This window comes from Vipera berus (genome assembly GCF_964194415.1).
Source record: "Vipera berus genome assembly, chromosome: 10".
Taxonomy (NCBI): Eukaryota; Metazoa; Chordata; class Lepidosauria; order Squamata; family Viperidae; genus Vipera; species Vipera berus.
In genome coordinates, this window is record NC_138213.1 from 11,422,128 (window position 1) to 11,439,611 (window position 17,484).

General features: G+C 41.3%; 1 protein-coding gene across 1 annotated transcript in view; it reads left to right on the forward strand.

The window, feature by feature from the left end:
* Window positions 1-2,812: 2,812 nt before the first annotated feature.
* CDH11 (cadherin 11) overlaps window positions 2,813-17,484 on the forward strand; it is a 117,544-nt gene continuing 102,872 nt past the window's right edge. The window contains exon 1 of the mRNA XM_081336271.1: window positions 2,813-2,928. The gene's annotated coding sequence lies outside the window, so the exon portion shown is untranslated. The remainder of the gene's footprint in view (window positions 2,929-17,484) is intronic.

A 17,484-nucleotide genomic window follows, 5' to 3' on the forward strand; every position in this document is an offset into this window, starting at 1 on the left:
TTTTAAGTAAGGGGACCATGTGTCCATTATATTAAAAACAAAGCAACAAGCCTTTCAACAAATATAGATCTACCACTCCAGTGAGAAAAGCCTAATTTTATTTCATTCCCAATGCATTGGTTTAATAGCAATAGCACTTATATACTGCTTCATAGTGCTTTACAGCCCTCTCTAGCAGTTTACTGAGTCACCATATTGTCCCCCACAATCTGGATTTTCATTTTACAGACCTCAGAAGGATGGAAGGCTGAGTCAACCTTGAGCCAGTGAGGATCAAACTGCTGGCAGTGGGCAAAATTAGCTTGCAATACTGCATTCTAAACACGGCGCCACCACAACTCTTAATGATCAGGGGACTGGAGGCTAAAATATATAAGGAACGTTTGCTGGAATTAGTTATGTCTAGTCTAGTGAAGAAAAGGATGAGGAGGTGACATGATAGCAGTGTTCCAATATCTTAGGGGCTGCCACAAAGAAGAGGGAGTCAAGCTATTCTCCAAAGTGCCTGAAGGCAAGACAAGAAGCAATGGATGGAAACTAATCAAGGAGATAAGCAACCTGGAACAGTTAGAACAATTAATCAGTGGAACAACCTGCCTCCAGAAGTTGTGAATTGTCCAACACTGGAAGTTTTTAAGAAGAGAATGGACAGCCATTTGTCTGAAATGGTATAGGGTTTCCTGCCTGAGCAAGGGGTTGGACTAGAAGACCTCCAAGATCCCTTCCAAATTTATTATTATGATTATAATTATGATTATTATGATGATTATGATTATCTTAAAATGCATAGAGAGTTTTAGTTGTGTGCTGGACACCACTGAAATCTAATTCTGTTACTGCAATTCCAAATAATACAGATCAGGAAAAGACTAGAACATCAGCTGATGGTCGTATAGTTGGTCTCTTTAATCCTTCACACTTTAAAAGGTTCAAGTAGTGCAAGATTGGAAGATTTGGGGTGACCTGGCCCAAAGAATTGCCCAGAGTCAGACACGACTGAATGGGCATCATCATCATCATCATCCCTTTATCATGATGACTCCTTCTGTATAAATAATATCTTATAATGCAGGGGTGTCAAACTGCCGGCCCGCGGGCTGGTTGCATCATGTAGAGGCTGAGCGCCCACCCCAGCTCTGCCAATGCAAAAGAAGTTGCAATACGTCACCCCACGTCATGTGATGTGGCGAATTTGACACCCATGTTATAAAGGGAAGACAGATTCACTTGGATGTTTTTGCTACATGCAAAGGGGAAGGAATATTTATTGACCTGTTTATTTATTACCGTTATTATTTGTACAAATAACTCAAGGTGGTGAACATCTTCAAGACACCTTCCTCCTCCTCCTATTTTCCCCACAATGACAGTCCTTTGAGGAGGGTTGGGCTGAGAGAGAGAGGGATTGGCCCAAAGTCACCCAGCTGGCTTTCATGGCTAAGACGGGACTACAACTCACCGTCTCCTGCTTTCTAGCCAGGCGCCTTAACCACTAGATCAAACTGGCTCTCATCCTGTTTATCTTATCTTTGTTCATCCCATCCTAAAAGTTTCCCAATGTAGTCAAAGAGCTGAAAGCCAGTGTCACGAGAGGGATTTCCCTAGAAATCCCATCAGAAGTGCAGCTGGCCATCGTTTGCTTCAGGCATAAAGGCACCCGAAGTCCTAAAGCCGAATTCCAGCATGGAAGATAGAACGTTTAGATCTGACAGGTTCAGGCCCCAGTCAGGATTTACAGATTGTTAGGCAAGTCTTGGAAGGAAGGCACAGATGGTGCCACAAGCTGTCTCAAAAGTTGTTTTAATGCTTGAGTGCCAACAGGTAGACTTTAGACAGACCTCACAGATGCATGGTGCTGGCTGTAGCATGTTGCAGAATGTGGGCTATCTGGAAGTCTTACCTAGAGCCCTGAGTGGTCCATTTTTCTCATAAGAGTGTAGAACTCTGAGAACTCTTCCAGGTAACCACATACAACCCTGCCTCTCTGCTTTTTGCATATCTATGTTGTAGCAAAGTTACTCTCATGGCTGAGGGGGCTGAATCTTCAGATCAGGCTAAGAAATCTAGGTGTGAAAAGTCAGGAATTACGGAGATTGTTTTTGCTATGATTCCAGGGCTATAAACACCACCACCACCACCCCGCCCCTGCCCCCCCCCACCCCAGCCTCCTGGCTTTCCAAAACCAGCCTGCCTTGTCTGGCCCTGCTTTTCATCATCTTCCTCACATGAAGATGATGAAACCCCTTTCCTCTTCGAAACATTGCATCCAGCACGAGACTCTTCTCTCCATGGTGGGTGGGAGGTGCAGGATGAATTTTAGCAGGCACCCCTTTACAAAGGAGGGGTTTGGAGTTTGGAAAGTAAGAAAGGGGGAAAAATAAAGTATGTCTGAAATGGAACAGGGAACCCCCTGGGAATGACTAAGCCTCGAGAGCCAACTGTGCAAGAGACCCAAAATGCCTGGGACAGGGCTGATCTGCTCCTTCCTTATTGCTTCTCCTCCACCAGGCAGCCTGGTTAACATTCTGCCAAGCCAAATCTGCCTTGTAAAAGGCAAGCGAGGGGGAAAGAGAGGCACCCCACGAAAAGGGAAAGGAGGGGGCAGCGTTGAGGTTACCCCAGCTCTTCCCGGCAGAAGAAGAAGCCCAAGCCAAGCCTCCAGCCTTCTCCCTTTCTCTCCCCCTCTTTCCCCCTCCCCCTGTGCCTCCCTCCTCTCTTTCTCTCCCCCCCCCCTCCACCCCAAGCGCTCTCTCTCTCTCTCCTTCCACTAGCTCCAAGCCTCATTCAGCCGCGTTGCCAGCGGAGTGGAATAGGCTGGAGAGCGAGCGAACCAGCAGACGCTGCGCCTCTATACTTGTGAATGGGACTCGCCTGCTCGCCTTTCTCCCGAGGTGATCCGGAGAGAATCCGGGGCCGGCAGATTTCCAGGTAACGGCTGCCTTCCCCGCCGGCCCTCGGGTGGCCCTAAAATTCTAGGGAAGGAGGGTGGGGGGGTTTGCTTTTCTTCAATTCTGGGCTCCTTTGAGACGGATTTGGAAAGAGGAGGAGGAGGAGGAGAGCGAGCGAGCGAGCGAAAGATGAAGAGGGGGGGGGGGAAGTCTGCTCAGCCAGCCGACGGGGCAGAAGGATGCTGCGGAAGGAGTTGGACCAGAGCTTTTGGGCTCGCCCCGGCCGTCAAGGACGTCAGGAGAGGCAGGGAGAGAAGCAGGGGGAAAATCGGGGGGCTGGAAAGTGCCCTGTAGCCCGACGCCGAGCTTAGAAGGGGGATCACCAAGCGAGCCGGGCTGGAGAAGAATTAAAAAGGCACAGGGAAGCCTCGGAGGCTGAAAATGAGCCTTCAAGATCTCTGGGGAGGGGGCTTTGGGGGGGTCGTCGTCGTCCCCCTTCCTCTGTTCGTGTATTTCTCTCTTTCTCTCTCTTTGTGTGTGTGTGTGTGTGTGTGTGTGTGTGTTTGTGTTGAAAGTGAGCTCGGGAGATTTCTTTTATTCCGTTCCACGGTTTTGGCATTCGCGAGCACCGTTGGCCAGCCAAAGCCGAGTCTGGGCTAGCGGAGCCTCGGGGTTCAGACAATCTAAGCGTTGCAACAATCCAGGCGTTGAAAGCGAGGTGCGTGCGTGCCTGCGTGGCACCAGAGGCATCTTCAGCTCTCTCTGGGTTGCTCCGGTCCCCGCCCTTCCCCATCCGACTACAAAGCCCATCTTTAAGTTCTAGATTCCGTCGTTCCTTCTCTCGAGGTCTCTGTGTGTGTGCGTGTGCGTGTGCGTGTGTGCGCGCGCGCGCGTGTCCTCGCACGCGCCGCTCTGAATCTCCGGCGGCGTCTTTGCAAAGCCCACTCGAGACTGCGCGTTCCGACGTATAGCAGCAACCCGTAGGAAAGAAAGTGGTTCCACTCCGGTTCGCTTCTGGGGCGGGAGGGGGGGGGGGAGAAGGCTGTTTGGGAAGGGGCAGAATCTCAGTAGGAAATGCTTAAGAATTCGCAAATATTCTCCGTGTTAGATGTTTGTGCAGGGAGAAGGGAAAGCGGTCAGACCTTTTCCAATCCGAGATTCGGGAGTCCCTTCCCCCTCCCCCCCCCCCACATCAGAGAGACTTTTATTCTGATTTTTCCAAACGGCTCTATTCTTGCTCCCAACCGCCTTTCTCTGTGGCTTTGGGCGGAAAATCGTTATAGCCTTTGGCTGATCTTTAGGAAATCTGAACCACGGGGAAGATGGAAAGAAAATGAGCTTAGAAAGCTGTTTGGTCCCTCTGCCTAACGGTCCTTTGCCTAGGAGGCCCTCAAGAGCCCCCATCTTGCAATCTGACATCATCAGAACAACTTCCCCTTTTGGAGCGATGCCCATTGATCCCCAGTGCCTTTAAATATTCATTTTTACTGGGCGCTGAACGGAAAGGGGAAGCTTGTTGGCACAGGGGGGATGGGAGGGAAGAAGGTGATGGGAGGTGGGGGAGAATTCCCCCTTTTATACTTGTTGTTGTTGTTGTTGTTGTTGTTGTTGAAAAGTGAATGCTGCAATGAAGTGGTAGGGCATTTGCCCATCAAAGACAAAGGCAAGAAAATCCGGTCACTCTTTCAAGCTACCTTTAACTTCCAAGGAGAAGCAAACAGTTTCTCCACTCACTTTTACGTTCTCAGAACTTTGTGCTCATTTTTGGAAATGGCACAATGAGCATTTCGTGGGCCACTGACCGAGGGTTAAGAAATTAATTAATTTTTATGACTGATGGTCGTAAAAGAGATAGTCAAGTCATAGGGTTTCTGTTAGATGTAAGCAGAATCATGAAGCTTGAAAGCACTGACTGCCCTTGTTTTTTCTCCTCCTCCTCCTCCTCCTCCTCCTCCTCTTCCTCCTCCTCCTTCTCTCTCTTCCTCCTCCTCCTCTTCCTGCCCCCCCACCTCCCTAGCACTACCATTAATGTTTGAAAAACATACCCTTCTTCTTAGATAATATATCATATTCTCCAGTGAATATTTGCCAAAGAGTACAGCCTTTGTGTGACAATTAAACCTAAGAGTGTTCCTGACGAAGAACGAGAAATCCTGCAGTTTTTATTTATTTTTTTTCTATCTGTGGAAGAAGGGGAAATGTTGTGAATGGACGTGGAACTATTTTGTTAGGTGCTGCATTGGGTAGCCTGGCTTCAGCACCATCCAAGGCTAGCAAAAGAGGCAATAAAATAGAGGTGAAATTTGAATGCAGGCAAAAGCTGCAGATTGGTGATCCTTGTTAGAGCTGTTTCAGCAGATTTTTTAAAATGGCATGTCCCAGCCCCCAGAAAATATTTGTGGGAGTGCGGTTAGAAAGCAGCTGACCTCAATGCAGCCTGCAAGAAGAGAGATCGGTCCGCAAACTTAAAAACAAAAACAGGACACTGCTTGCCAATGCCAACAAAGCTCTCTTTGCTTTCTTTGATTAATGTTGCGGCGGTTGCAATTCTGCATTATAGAATTTTTCTATTTAAAACTCCAATTCCAATAGTGAAACCAGAGGAATCAGATGATGATGTGGAAATACTATTTATACATTCCTCATTCGGGCCTGACTTCGCAGAAATGTACAAGGTTTGCACATTTGGCTAAATTCATTAGCGCAATGAACTGCTACAATCAGCATCAATAGTCCAGGAAATGATAAGAATTTAATCAAAATTATGATGGGTAATTTCTTATTGAGGGGCAGGGCAAGAACCACTGCAGACAGAGGTGACCTGACAAAATGTATGTTTTCTATCAAGTAAATGTGTATGGATAATAGGAGGATAAACAGGGAAATTTAACCATACAAATGTATTAGTCTGGCCAATTATAATTAGTACTATATCTACATATATATGGTCTTTTCAGTAAATTAAAGATTTGTATTTTATAATTTAAGTAATATAGTATAAAACAGGAGAAGTCAATCAGAGAAAGCTTTTTTTAAGGCATAACTAGCTATCAAGTAGAACATCTCGCTCTTACTCTATTTGGGAACAACTTAATAATGGAACAATATTTTTTTATGGAAATGCAAGGGATTTCTGGAATGTGTGCGTTTTATTGCTTCTGATAAATTTGAAGAATCATTTTCTGGAGAATTTGACTATGTAGCTTGTTTGTGGGAGAGCTTGCAGCTCAACCACTTCGGGCCCTCTTAATTGATGATGGAATTGAGGAAAACAACCAATTTAGTGGATGGTTGATCAATTCTCTATGACAGCTATATGTATGTATGTATCCGTGAGATTTAAAACTGGTGCTATTTGGCTTCTCTGCTTTTCAACCTATCTATCTCACAGCTTCTATGAACATTTTTTGTGGGTGGATTTCTAAGTGGGCCTCAGGGATGTTTAATTAGCTACGATGCTCCTAGTTTGTTGATTAATATTGGGATGCTACATTGAAGTTAGAAATATTTGTTGGAAAGGAAAATGTTAAATATGGCGTATTAATTTATATCACCGGCACACTGCAATCTTCTCATTTTTAGTTGACTTTTAAGTCCCTGTCTCCTGTGCCTGGTTATCTGACTGATGTCATATAAATAAATAACACAGCATAAAATTATTTTTGTGCGGGCTTCAAGTTGACAAAGTCATTATTCCGTCTTTCAAGTTAAGAGTCTGTTAAAAGTAAACTTGGAAAGGATCACAGTTTTATAATACCAGATGATTGCATCAGCTCTTGTTATTGTACCGTTCTTGTGTTTGTTTTAATAAAGGCTCTCATTTCTTGGTAAAACATTCTTTATGCTTTCATGCCTTTAAGCTGTTTTAGCAAGAAATCTATACGTGGGTCTACTACCTTCAGTCGTAATTTCTTTAAGAGCTGGAGCTTGGGATCGCCAGAGGGCGCTGGCATTCTTTTCTAGCTCAACACTCAGCCTGTCAGCTTTTTAGGCCAGTGTGAAAAACTGTGTTGTTACCACTGGTATTGTTTGTCCTCTCAGGGGAGACCGAATACAATCGTGTTGTGGTTCAGACTAATGCTCAGCCAGTTTGTCAGGACTAACATCTTACTACTCAAGTCTTTCCGGCATTACTTTCAGACTTGTGTGACTCCACCTTGAGAGTTTTCAACAATCCTGTGGGATTTTGATAGCCTGGTGTGGCTGAGGAATGGAGGACAGGCAGTCCTTGACTTACAACAATTCGTTTAGTGACCATTTGAAGTTGGAACAGCACTGAGGGGGGAAAAAATGACTTATGACTTACAACACCTGCAGCAAATCATGTGATCAAAATTCAAATGGCTTGGCAACTGACTCGTATTTATGACGGTTGCAGTGTCCCGGGGTCAGGTGATCACTTTTTGCGACCTTCCAACAAGCCAATGCGGAAGTAAGATTCACTTAACAACCATGTTGCCGACTTAATAAGTGCAGTGATTCACTTAACAACAGTGAAAAGGAAGGTTGTAAAATGGAGCAAAATTCACAAAACAACTGTCTTGCTTAGCAACAGAAATGTTGTCCTTAACTGTGGTTATAAGTCAGGAACTATCTGTAACTAGCTCCAGTTCTAATCTTCCATCTCCTCAAGAATAAATGATCCTCAACCTCTATGCTGCCTCTTCACAACATGCTAAAATAGAGTAAAATGGTAATTTCTCATTGAGCCTTTCTTGAAATTCAGCTACTGCCTCTGCCTGCTGCATAATCCAAGCCATAAGTTCAGCCATGATGTGACTTACTTATTTAGCTCTTCCATGTTAAGTGAAACCAGTCACTGTGATTAACTTGGATATAGTTTAGCATGTTGACTGAATCAGCCTTAAAAAATAAGTAAACTCTCCTTCAATTCAAGCTTGATTTTTGATGATTTCATGGACACATCTATACAGTCTTTCTAGGGTGGGAGTCAGATAATGGAGAATAAATGAAGCTCAGGTTGAATTGTTAGGCCCCTGGTGTTCTCCAAGCTTCTTCTCTTGTTGCAGATATTTCACTACCTAGCCTGGTGATGAAATGTCTAGAAGAAGAAAAGAAAGTTAAGAGAATATGAAGGTGGAAATGGTTTGCCACTGCCATTTTCTGGGCCGTCTTGCTGTAACTTTAATAAGAGTTTCTATCAGAGTACCAAATAATAAACCAGTTTAATGGTAGCATTACATACTTGAATGAGAACTTTCTTTTGAGAATTTATCCTGCCAGGACACTTGAACACAGAGAGTATCTTTTCTATCTCTTTCTTAATTTTGTGAGAAGCCTTTGGCCATATCTTACAGATGTTGGAAAATAGAATAATGAGAGATTTAGAAGAATGAGCTTCTTCTTAGTATTTCTACTAATGGATAAATTTCAGAAATGTTCATCCTCCAAGATGACTTGCATAGTTCTAACCAAATATAATATTCCCCTGGCATTTTTTATTTTAATATGAATTTTTGTAGCAAAAGCCTCCAGGGTTTCTGAGAATATTGATTTATTCATAATAATAAAATATATCAAATGCCTTTCCTGAGACCTTCTTGGCCCCAGATTAAAATCTATCTGTCTGTCTGTCTGTCTGTCTGTGTCTATCTATCTATCTATCTATCTATCTATCTATCTATCTATCTATCTATCTATCTATCTTTCTTTCTTTCTTTCTTTCTATCTATCTTTCTATCTACACACAGTATATATGTGTATATACATATACATGCATAAATACATACATTTATATATACTGTGTATATATATATATATATATATATATATATATATATATATATATATATATATCAGACAATTGAAAATTTCTTTTTTTTCTTTGTTTAGTTGACTGAAACAGTTGTAGGAATTGCATTAATGATTAGACTATTACTTTTTCCTCTTATGCTTAATAGCTTTTATATAGACCATTCTTTAGGGGGTGAATATGAGGCCTTGTACATTTTAAAACAAACATTTAATCTAATATTTATAGGATGTGTTTCCAGGTCATGCCCTTTCTACACAGAAGAATGACCTGTAGACATTTTGGGTGGGTTTTTTGAGTTGAACAGTTCTTATTTTATTTACTGGAATGCTGGACTGAATTACTAGAAGTCTTTATTGGAATACCTCCAGCATTATTTAGAGCGGTCCCTGAGGTTTTTCAATAGTTATGACTCTCATCATTCTCAAGCAATAGTCATCATGAGGAAAACTGTTATATTATGCACAGGTAGTCCTTGATCTATGAACTCAATGAAGCCCTAAACTTTTGTTGCTAAGTAAGACATTTGTTAAGTTGCCCCATTTTACAACCTTTCTTGTCATTGTTGTTAAGTCAGTCCGGGCAGTTGCTTGGTTAGGGGCACAGCTGTTAATTGTATCTGGCTTCTCCATTGACTTTGCGTCTCAGAAGATCGCAAAAGATGTTTGTTACATGACCCTGGGACCCTGCAACTGTCATATACTTTCATAGGCAGTTATATTTCTTTGGGATTTACTCCCTGAAAAACATTGAGTTAAAGAATTCCTTGGAAGGAGTAAGCTATGAGAAATTTACATCACCAAGATTTAAAAAAGATGTTGAGACTCTAGAAAGAGTACAGAGAAGAGCAACAAAGTTGATTAGGGGACTGGAGGCTAAAACATATAAGGAACGGTTGCTGGAATTGAGTATGTCTAGTTTAATGAAGAGAAGGACAAGGGGGGACATGATAGCAGTGTTCCAGTATCTCAGGGGCTGCCACAAAGAAGAGGGAGTCAAGCTATTCTCCAAAGCACCTGAAGGCAAGACAAGAAGCAATGGATGGAAACTGATCAAGTAGAGAAGCAACTTAGAACTAAGGAGAAATTTCCTGACAGAACAATTAATCAGTGGAACAACCTGCCTCCAGAAGCTGCTCCAACACTGGAAGTTTTTAAGAAGAGACTGGACAACCATTTGTCTGAAATGGTGTAGGGTTTCCTGCCTGAGCAGGGGGTTGGACTAGAAGACCTCCAAGATCCCTTCTACCTTTATTACTGTTACTAAATCATACAATCTGTCCACGCCTAATCCAGGATCATAGATTGGACTGTTGGGCTGGGTTGAATATTAAAAAAAAAATGTTTTTTTAGAAGTAGTAGCAGTTTGAGGGGGAATTTATTGTATTCCCCCCTCCCCTTTCAGAATATGAAATAGGGTTAACCAAGTCCTTTAATTATATTGGAAGGGATATTCCATTTCTGTAGTAGCAATCTGTCTTTATGGATGATGGGAGCGTAGTTCAGGAAAGGTTTTAATGAAATTGTATGGTGCTGCTTTGGAGGCTTATAGTCGTCATTATAGGATGAGAACAGCTTCACACAACAGCAACAAAACAATATCAGTGTCAGATTCTTCTCCTGAAAGATAGAATAAGATGGAGTTTATGCACTTTCTCCTGGGGCAGGCAGGTGAAAGAAAACTATACATTTACACTGGTTAAACAGTGTGGAATACTACTGGAGTGGTGCTCTTGTGTGTTTGATGTCCAAATAAATGTTAAAAACTACATGTGCTTTTCCGAAGCCTTAATCTTTGTTGTTATACCCAGATGTTAACTGTTAAGCTTATATCTTATTTAAAAGGTATACCGTAATTGTTGGGTGGGGGGAAAAAAAGGAAAAGTTTTCCATTGCAGGTGGTCCTCGACATAGGACCACAATTGAGCCCAACATTTCTTGGCTAAGTGAAACAGTTGTTAAGGGAATTTTGCCCCATTTTACGATCTTTCTTGCCACAGTTGTGAAATGAATCACTGCAGTTGTCAAGCTAGCAACCAACCCCCTTGTTAAGGGAATCTGGCTTCCTCCATTGACTTTGCTTGTCAGAAGGTCATAAAATTTGAGCGGCCCCGAACAAGGAGTATATATTGGAGGTGGTGACCCTTTGAGAGCTGTATGCAACGAAATTTCATTTTGATGTATGCCGATTGGTCTACATTCAAAGTGACAATAAAATTATCATCATCATCATAAAAGGGGATCACCTGACTGGGATCCTCATGAATATGAGTTAATTGACCAGCATCTGAATTTTGATCACGTGAGCATGGGGATGCTGCAAGGGTCATAAGTGTGGAAGTCACTTTTTTCCAGTGCTGTTGTAACTTTGAACTGTCACTAAATGAACTGTGGTAAGTTGAGGACGATCTGCATGCTAAGTCACGAACAAATGATCTAAGCCTCCATAAACGGCATGTCTTATTTAATTTGCATCTGAACTTTGTACAAATTACAATCATTTATAATGCAAGGTTTACTGGGATGTGTGCTAACTCCATGAAGATGGTTGAGTGTGGTTATGCAAATCCATGTCTTTGAGTGGTTCACACAATGAATTTGTACTTTTGACTGTTTACTGCATCCCCAAGCATCATGATGGAACCCGTGCATGGCTAAATCCAGATCAGGTTATCTACCTGATTGGAGATGGAAATTAATATGATGCTGCTATTTCATAGTTCCAAGTGAGAAGCCCTCATCAATAAGGTAGCAAGTTTAAATATGGAGCTTCATTTTCCTCCATAGGAATATAATTAGAGATCAATGTCTAAACTGCACATAATAATATTCAGTATGCAAATAGTAACACTTTTTGAACAATCTGATTTTGTTTTCAACTAACATTTCCATTTGTTCTTCCATGTGCAAATATTCAAATTAACTTCTCACACTTGTGAGTTTTCTCACTCAGTTCAATGGAGCAAATACAATATCTGCAAGATTGCTAAATGAGGTTAAGTGTAAAAGAACATAAAAAGATGTCAGAATAAGGAGAGAAAACTTCTACTTATCTGTGCACGGACATTTGAAATAGCTGGTAACATATGCACATCATGCTAAGTCATAATCAGTTACTTAATCATGATTTATGGCTTAGAGTACAACAGGCCATTGTGACCTAACCAACAAACCATGATTAAAGCAATCCAGAGCTTAGCTCAATGTATGCATTGTGCCAATGGGGCAGATCCTGGTTTGGTCTTATTTCAGGTAAACCCATTGAAACCCATTAGATGTGCATAAATCATAGCTAACGTACTGCATTAATTTTAAAAGGTCTGATTTTAGCATAAGGCTGGGTCCAACCTTGGAATTGTTAGCAGACATAATTTCATTATATTTGAATGGCATCTCAGAGAGTTATTTCTTGAAAAATAAATTTATCATCTGAGTTGTAGAGAACCAATGTTTTATACACTACTGAAGTATGAGGATAATTTAAAATGTAATCAGAACCTTGGTAATTAAAATAATTGAAATATCAGTGTTCTTCCAATTTCTCAGGTGAATTAAAATGTGTGTGTACATATATATGTGAACACACATACAGTACATATATATCTTTACTTGGTCACTCTCTCTGTGTCTCTCACACAAACATATACTCACCCTACTAAAAAAATAAGAATCAAGACAGGTATGTTGGAGAAGTTATATTGTTCAAAGTAATTGCTGATATCATATCTGCAACAATACTCCTAAGAGATTTGCTTCCCCAGGAAAAGCAAAAAGTAACAGAGTCTCAGAAAACAAGCATATACGTAAGAAACTTTTGTGGGCCACATAGCAACTGTCAGTCTGATGCTTGCAGCGAAATGAAATGGAAAACAAAATGAGAAATGCAAAAACACAGATACACAACTTATAAAGTGGGTCCCCTGAAACCTAAGGCAGCAACTGTAAACTTCCAGATGTTTTTTTGGATTCCTGAAAGCCCCAAGGATGACCTGAAGATAGTGAGAAATATCTGGAACACAACTGCTTCCCCATTTAATGTAGTGCCCCAAGATTCTCTCTTCTTGTGCATTTTTACCACGTTCTTTATCAGACCTATCACTTGTTCTTAGAAATATCATCCTGGATATCTGTATGAGATATTTCAAGCCAGGGGTAATGATATTTCTAGCCTGGTTTAAACCAGGTAGTACCAAAGATGCTTTTTCACAAGGCAACTAGATTTTCTTGTTTTTCTTTGAAGGTGTTTTACTTTGCATCCAAGAAGCTTCTTCAGTTCTGACTGGATGGTGAGGGATTCCCCACCATCCAGTCAGAGCTGAAGAAGCTTCTTGGATGAGAAGTAAAATGTCTTCATACAAAAACAAAAAAAGTCCTGTTGCCTCCTGAAAAAGCACCTTTGGGACAAGCATGACCTGGATGACTGAGAATCTTCATAGACATTTAAACCAGGTAGGAAATTTGGCCTCAACCTAAAAATGTCTGAGATTAGATGTCACACGTGGGTACTACTGCCTGTAAGTGTGATGAAAATTCATATTAGGGTAAACCAAAATGGTATTAGGTAATTGATAATTCAGCAACGTTGTGTGGAGATCCAGCCATTGTCTTCACAATGTCAGATAAACCAAACCGCTACGTTAAATCATGATCTAGTTTGTTTGAACATACTTTGCACTGTGACTGCAATAATTTGTTAGCTAGCATGGATTTGGCAGGTTGTATAAATGATTTAATTCAGATTCAACAGAATTTAATAGACTAACAGAGTTGGAAGGGACCTTGGAGGTCATCTAGTCCAATCCCCTGCTCAAGCCGGAGACCCTATACCATTTCAGACAGAGGGCTCTCCAGTCTTTTCTTAAAAACCTCAGTAATGGAGCACCCAGAACTTCCGGAGGCAAGCAGTTCCACTGGTTAACTGTTCTCACTTTTAGGAAGTTTCTCCTTTATTGCAGGTTGGTTTTCTCCTTGATTAGTTTCCGTCCATTGCTTCTTGTCTTGCCTTCTGATGCTCTTCTCTGTGGCAGCCCCTCAAATATTGATACACTGCTATCATGTCTCCCTAGTTCTTCTTTTCATTAGACTAGACATATCCAGTTCCTGCAACCATTCTTCTTTATATGTTTTAGCCTCCAGCCCCTTATGTCAACACTGCTAACATCAGATGTTCTTGCTTTGACAAAAGATGAAGAAGCAGCTATTTTATATTTCTACCTGTGTATCACTTTTAGAGTTAAAGTTAGATTTTATTTTTATTTTTTTAATTTTAATTCCATTTATATCCCGCCCTTCTCCGAAGACTCAGGGCGGCTTACAAGCTTAGCAGTAGCCTTCATTCTATGTATATGCCTGCTTATTAGGGCTTTCACACACACCCCAAGCGGCATTATTACAAAGTCAGCTTAATTGCCCCCAACAATCTGGGTCCTCATTTTACCTACCTCGGAAGGATGGAAGGCTGAGTCAACCTTGAGCCTGGTGGGACTCGAACCTGCACTAATTGCAGGCAGCTGGTGTTACTTAAGGAGGCATTAGCCCACTGCTCCACCAAGGAGCAGTGGAACTATGGAAGGGGGAAGGAAGAATATGCATGGAGATAATAACATAGCAGCAAAGCATTTTCATGGCTCAGTGGGTTAGGACGCTGAGCTTGTCGATCGGAAGGTCGGCAGTTTGGCGGGTCGAATCCCGAGTGCCGCGTAACAGAGTTGAGCGCCTGTTACTCGTCCCAACTTCTGCCAACCTAGCAGTTCGAAAGCACGTCAAAATGCGAGTAGAAAAATAGGGACCACTCCGGTGGGAAGGTAACAGCGTTCCGTGCGCCTTTGGCGTCTAGTCATGCCGGCCACATGACCACGGAGACGTCCTCGGACAAGCGCTGGCTCTTCGGCTTTGAAACGGAGATGAGCACCGGCCCCTAGAGTCGGAAACGACTAGCACGCGTGTGCGGGGGAACCTTTACCTTTACCTTTATGTAATAAGAGGAGATAAGAACTGGCGGGTTAAGCTAAGGAGGAGGGAAAACTTACCTTTCAACTAATTGGAGAATGTGATTTATGAGGGAACTATGCTTTAATATTATTGTGCTCAGGGGAGGGGAATCCAGATTTCGGCTTTAACCAAGTATTGCCAATGTTATATTGCTCTAATAAAGACTTAAGGTAAACAACGCCTCAGAGTTCTTGGAAGAGTTCCTCCATTGAAAGCTTGACATCAAGCCAAAATCATCTTTATTTATTGCTAATACTAATCTGGGTTTGAAGTGTTATGTGCATTTAGCCATTTTATGATGGAAGGTCATCCTTGGGAAAATCTATCTATGTACTTGCTAAGAATTGATACTGACTTGGTGACACAAAATCAGTCAGTAATGGAAGAGGGCTCTGAAATTCGCTAGCTCTCTAGTTAGGTCTTAGCCCATGCAATTTCATTATTCAAGATCCTGTTTTCCTGATTATCTCTGGCAAAGCAATTATTTTGCATGCTGGTTTGCAGCCAGATGTGCCATAAATTATGGCAGTAATCCAGCTTCGTTCCCCATCCCCCAGTTCCTTTTTAGATAATGAAAATCAAATTTGGGCCATGCATGCAGGATATTTAAATGTTTAAAGAACCAAATTGTTTTTAAAAACATCCTCATTTGCAATTTTAGTTAACTTCAAAAGTAATGGAATCATCATTAATAGGATTATTTTCTTTTCTTTAAAAAAAAAAATTACAAGAGAGAAGATTCAGAGTAAGCATGCTCAAAATACCAAAGGGGTATGTGGGAAGCCTGTTTTGTTTTGAGCTTGAAACAAAATTTTACAATAAAAGTTGAGTTGTATATATTTTGTGGGAACAAAACCAGAAATGAAGTGTTTGTCCTGATTTCAGAATGAACCTCTTAGAATGTTAGCTGTTTTTCTCTCTTTGTGGAAAACTTGAACATAGCTTTATGATTTGAAGCTGCCATTTCAAGTTTTCAAACATGTTGCACATCCCTACAAACTAGTATGCAATTGTTTTTCGGAAGATGGGATTCTCTTCGATCATGGTACATGGAACTGGGGAACAGAAGATTTTAGAAAAAGAAGCTAAAGTCGGTTGCTTAGTGTGTCTTCGGAAGCATTTTATCTGGGAGTAGGGCTGTGATTTGGGATAAAGGTGTTTATTTTGGTTCTTCCCAACTGACTGTGTTGATCATTGCAGGAATTGGGTTTGTACTGAAAAGAAGGACTAGGGGTGACATGATAGCAGTGTTCCAATATTTGAGGGGTTGCCACAAAGAAGAGGGGCTCAACTTTTCTCCAAAACACCTGATGGTAGAACAAGAAGCAGTTGGTGGAGAGAGAAGCAACCTAGAACTAAAGAAAAAAAACCTAATAGTGAGAACAATTAACCAGAAGTTGTGGGTGCTTGAGCAGAGGATTGGACTAGAAGACTTCAGAGGTCCCCCTGTTATTCTCTCTGTGTGTCAGAATTTATTTATTTATGTGGGGGCAGAGTTTAACTGAAGTGTGTAAGTTCCGGGTTATTAGTAAAGCACTAGGGTGGAAACAAGACTTGGAACTCCAATTTCTTGGATGTTTCAGTCTACAATTCCTGGCATCCATGAGCTGTTGGAATGAGAGCTGCATTCCAATACATCATAAAGAATTTAAGACATGGAAGCCTGGGAGACATTCTTTAATCCTTGAAGTTAACAGCATTTTAATATCTGACTATCTGTCACCTTTCTGGCTTTACCTAACTCCTTCTATTTCTTCCAGCTGCAGTGTGATCTGGTCCTCAGCCCCGATGATAATATTCCCCCACATCGAGTGTTCTTCCTTCTCTAAAAAGATTTCTCATGCAAAAGGTGTCAATCAAACTTTTTCCTTGAATTCTCATCATCAAAATAATATAAAATCTGTCATTCTCTCTATCCTTGCTCGGGAGATTTACTGTGAGATTGTCTGCTTCAAAAGAGGAGGTGGGAAGGCAAGAAATATTTCAAGGAATGAAGCCAGAAGGTTTAAAAGTATCATTATAAAAGAAGTGTGTGTGTGTGGATCAGTTCCCATATGGTTTCTTTGCAGAAGCAAGTTAAAATATATGAAAGTGTTAGCTCAGTCTCAAATAAGAAACTTCATACATTTTTGCAAGCCCATTGACTCTTGTCACCTTGGTGGTTTAATATGTACACACACACACACACACACACACACAAACACACACACACAGAGAGAGAGAAAGAGAGAGAGAGAGAGTATATATATTTCTACACACAGTAATTGCAATTATGAGGTTACTATGGTTGTCTCTTGCGATTAACCACACAAAAAAGTCTTAAAGGAATAACATATTTCATGATCAAGACATTATTTTTTTAAATAGCATATGATCCTAGAGCCTGCGTATTCCAATCATAAGCATAATTATTCCAGCCGATTTCAGCAGACTTATTCTCTTGTACAGTATAACAACATTCCCTCGCTTTAAATTTGGAGTTAATTTAAAATCTGCACTAAGGTAAAACCAAATCTGATTTGGCATTGAGAATTGTGCTGAAATCAAAGAACACTTCTGTCCTATTTCCTCGACTCCCACCTCCTGTGATTCATTTAGTCCTGTATTTAATGCCAAGTACAGTACATTTTAAAATAGCCCCCCACCCTTTCAATATGCATAATGTAGATGAGCCTGTGGGGGAAATTGTACTAATGTTAGTTTAGCGTTCCTATGAAATTGGGCCAGAGATAAGCTTGGTTGAAATAGTCCAGGTAATAGCAAAAATGCGAAGTATACTTTTTTGCAGAGATGTGATGGGTAGTGTAAAGGTGAAAGAGTCTCTACTAGTCAT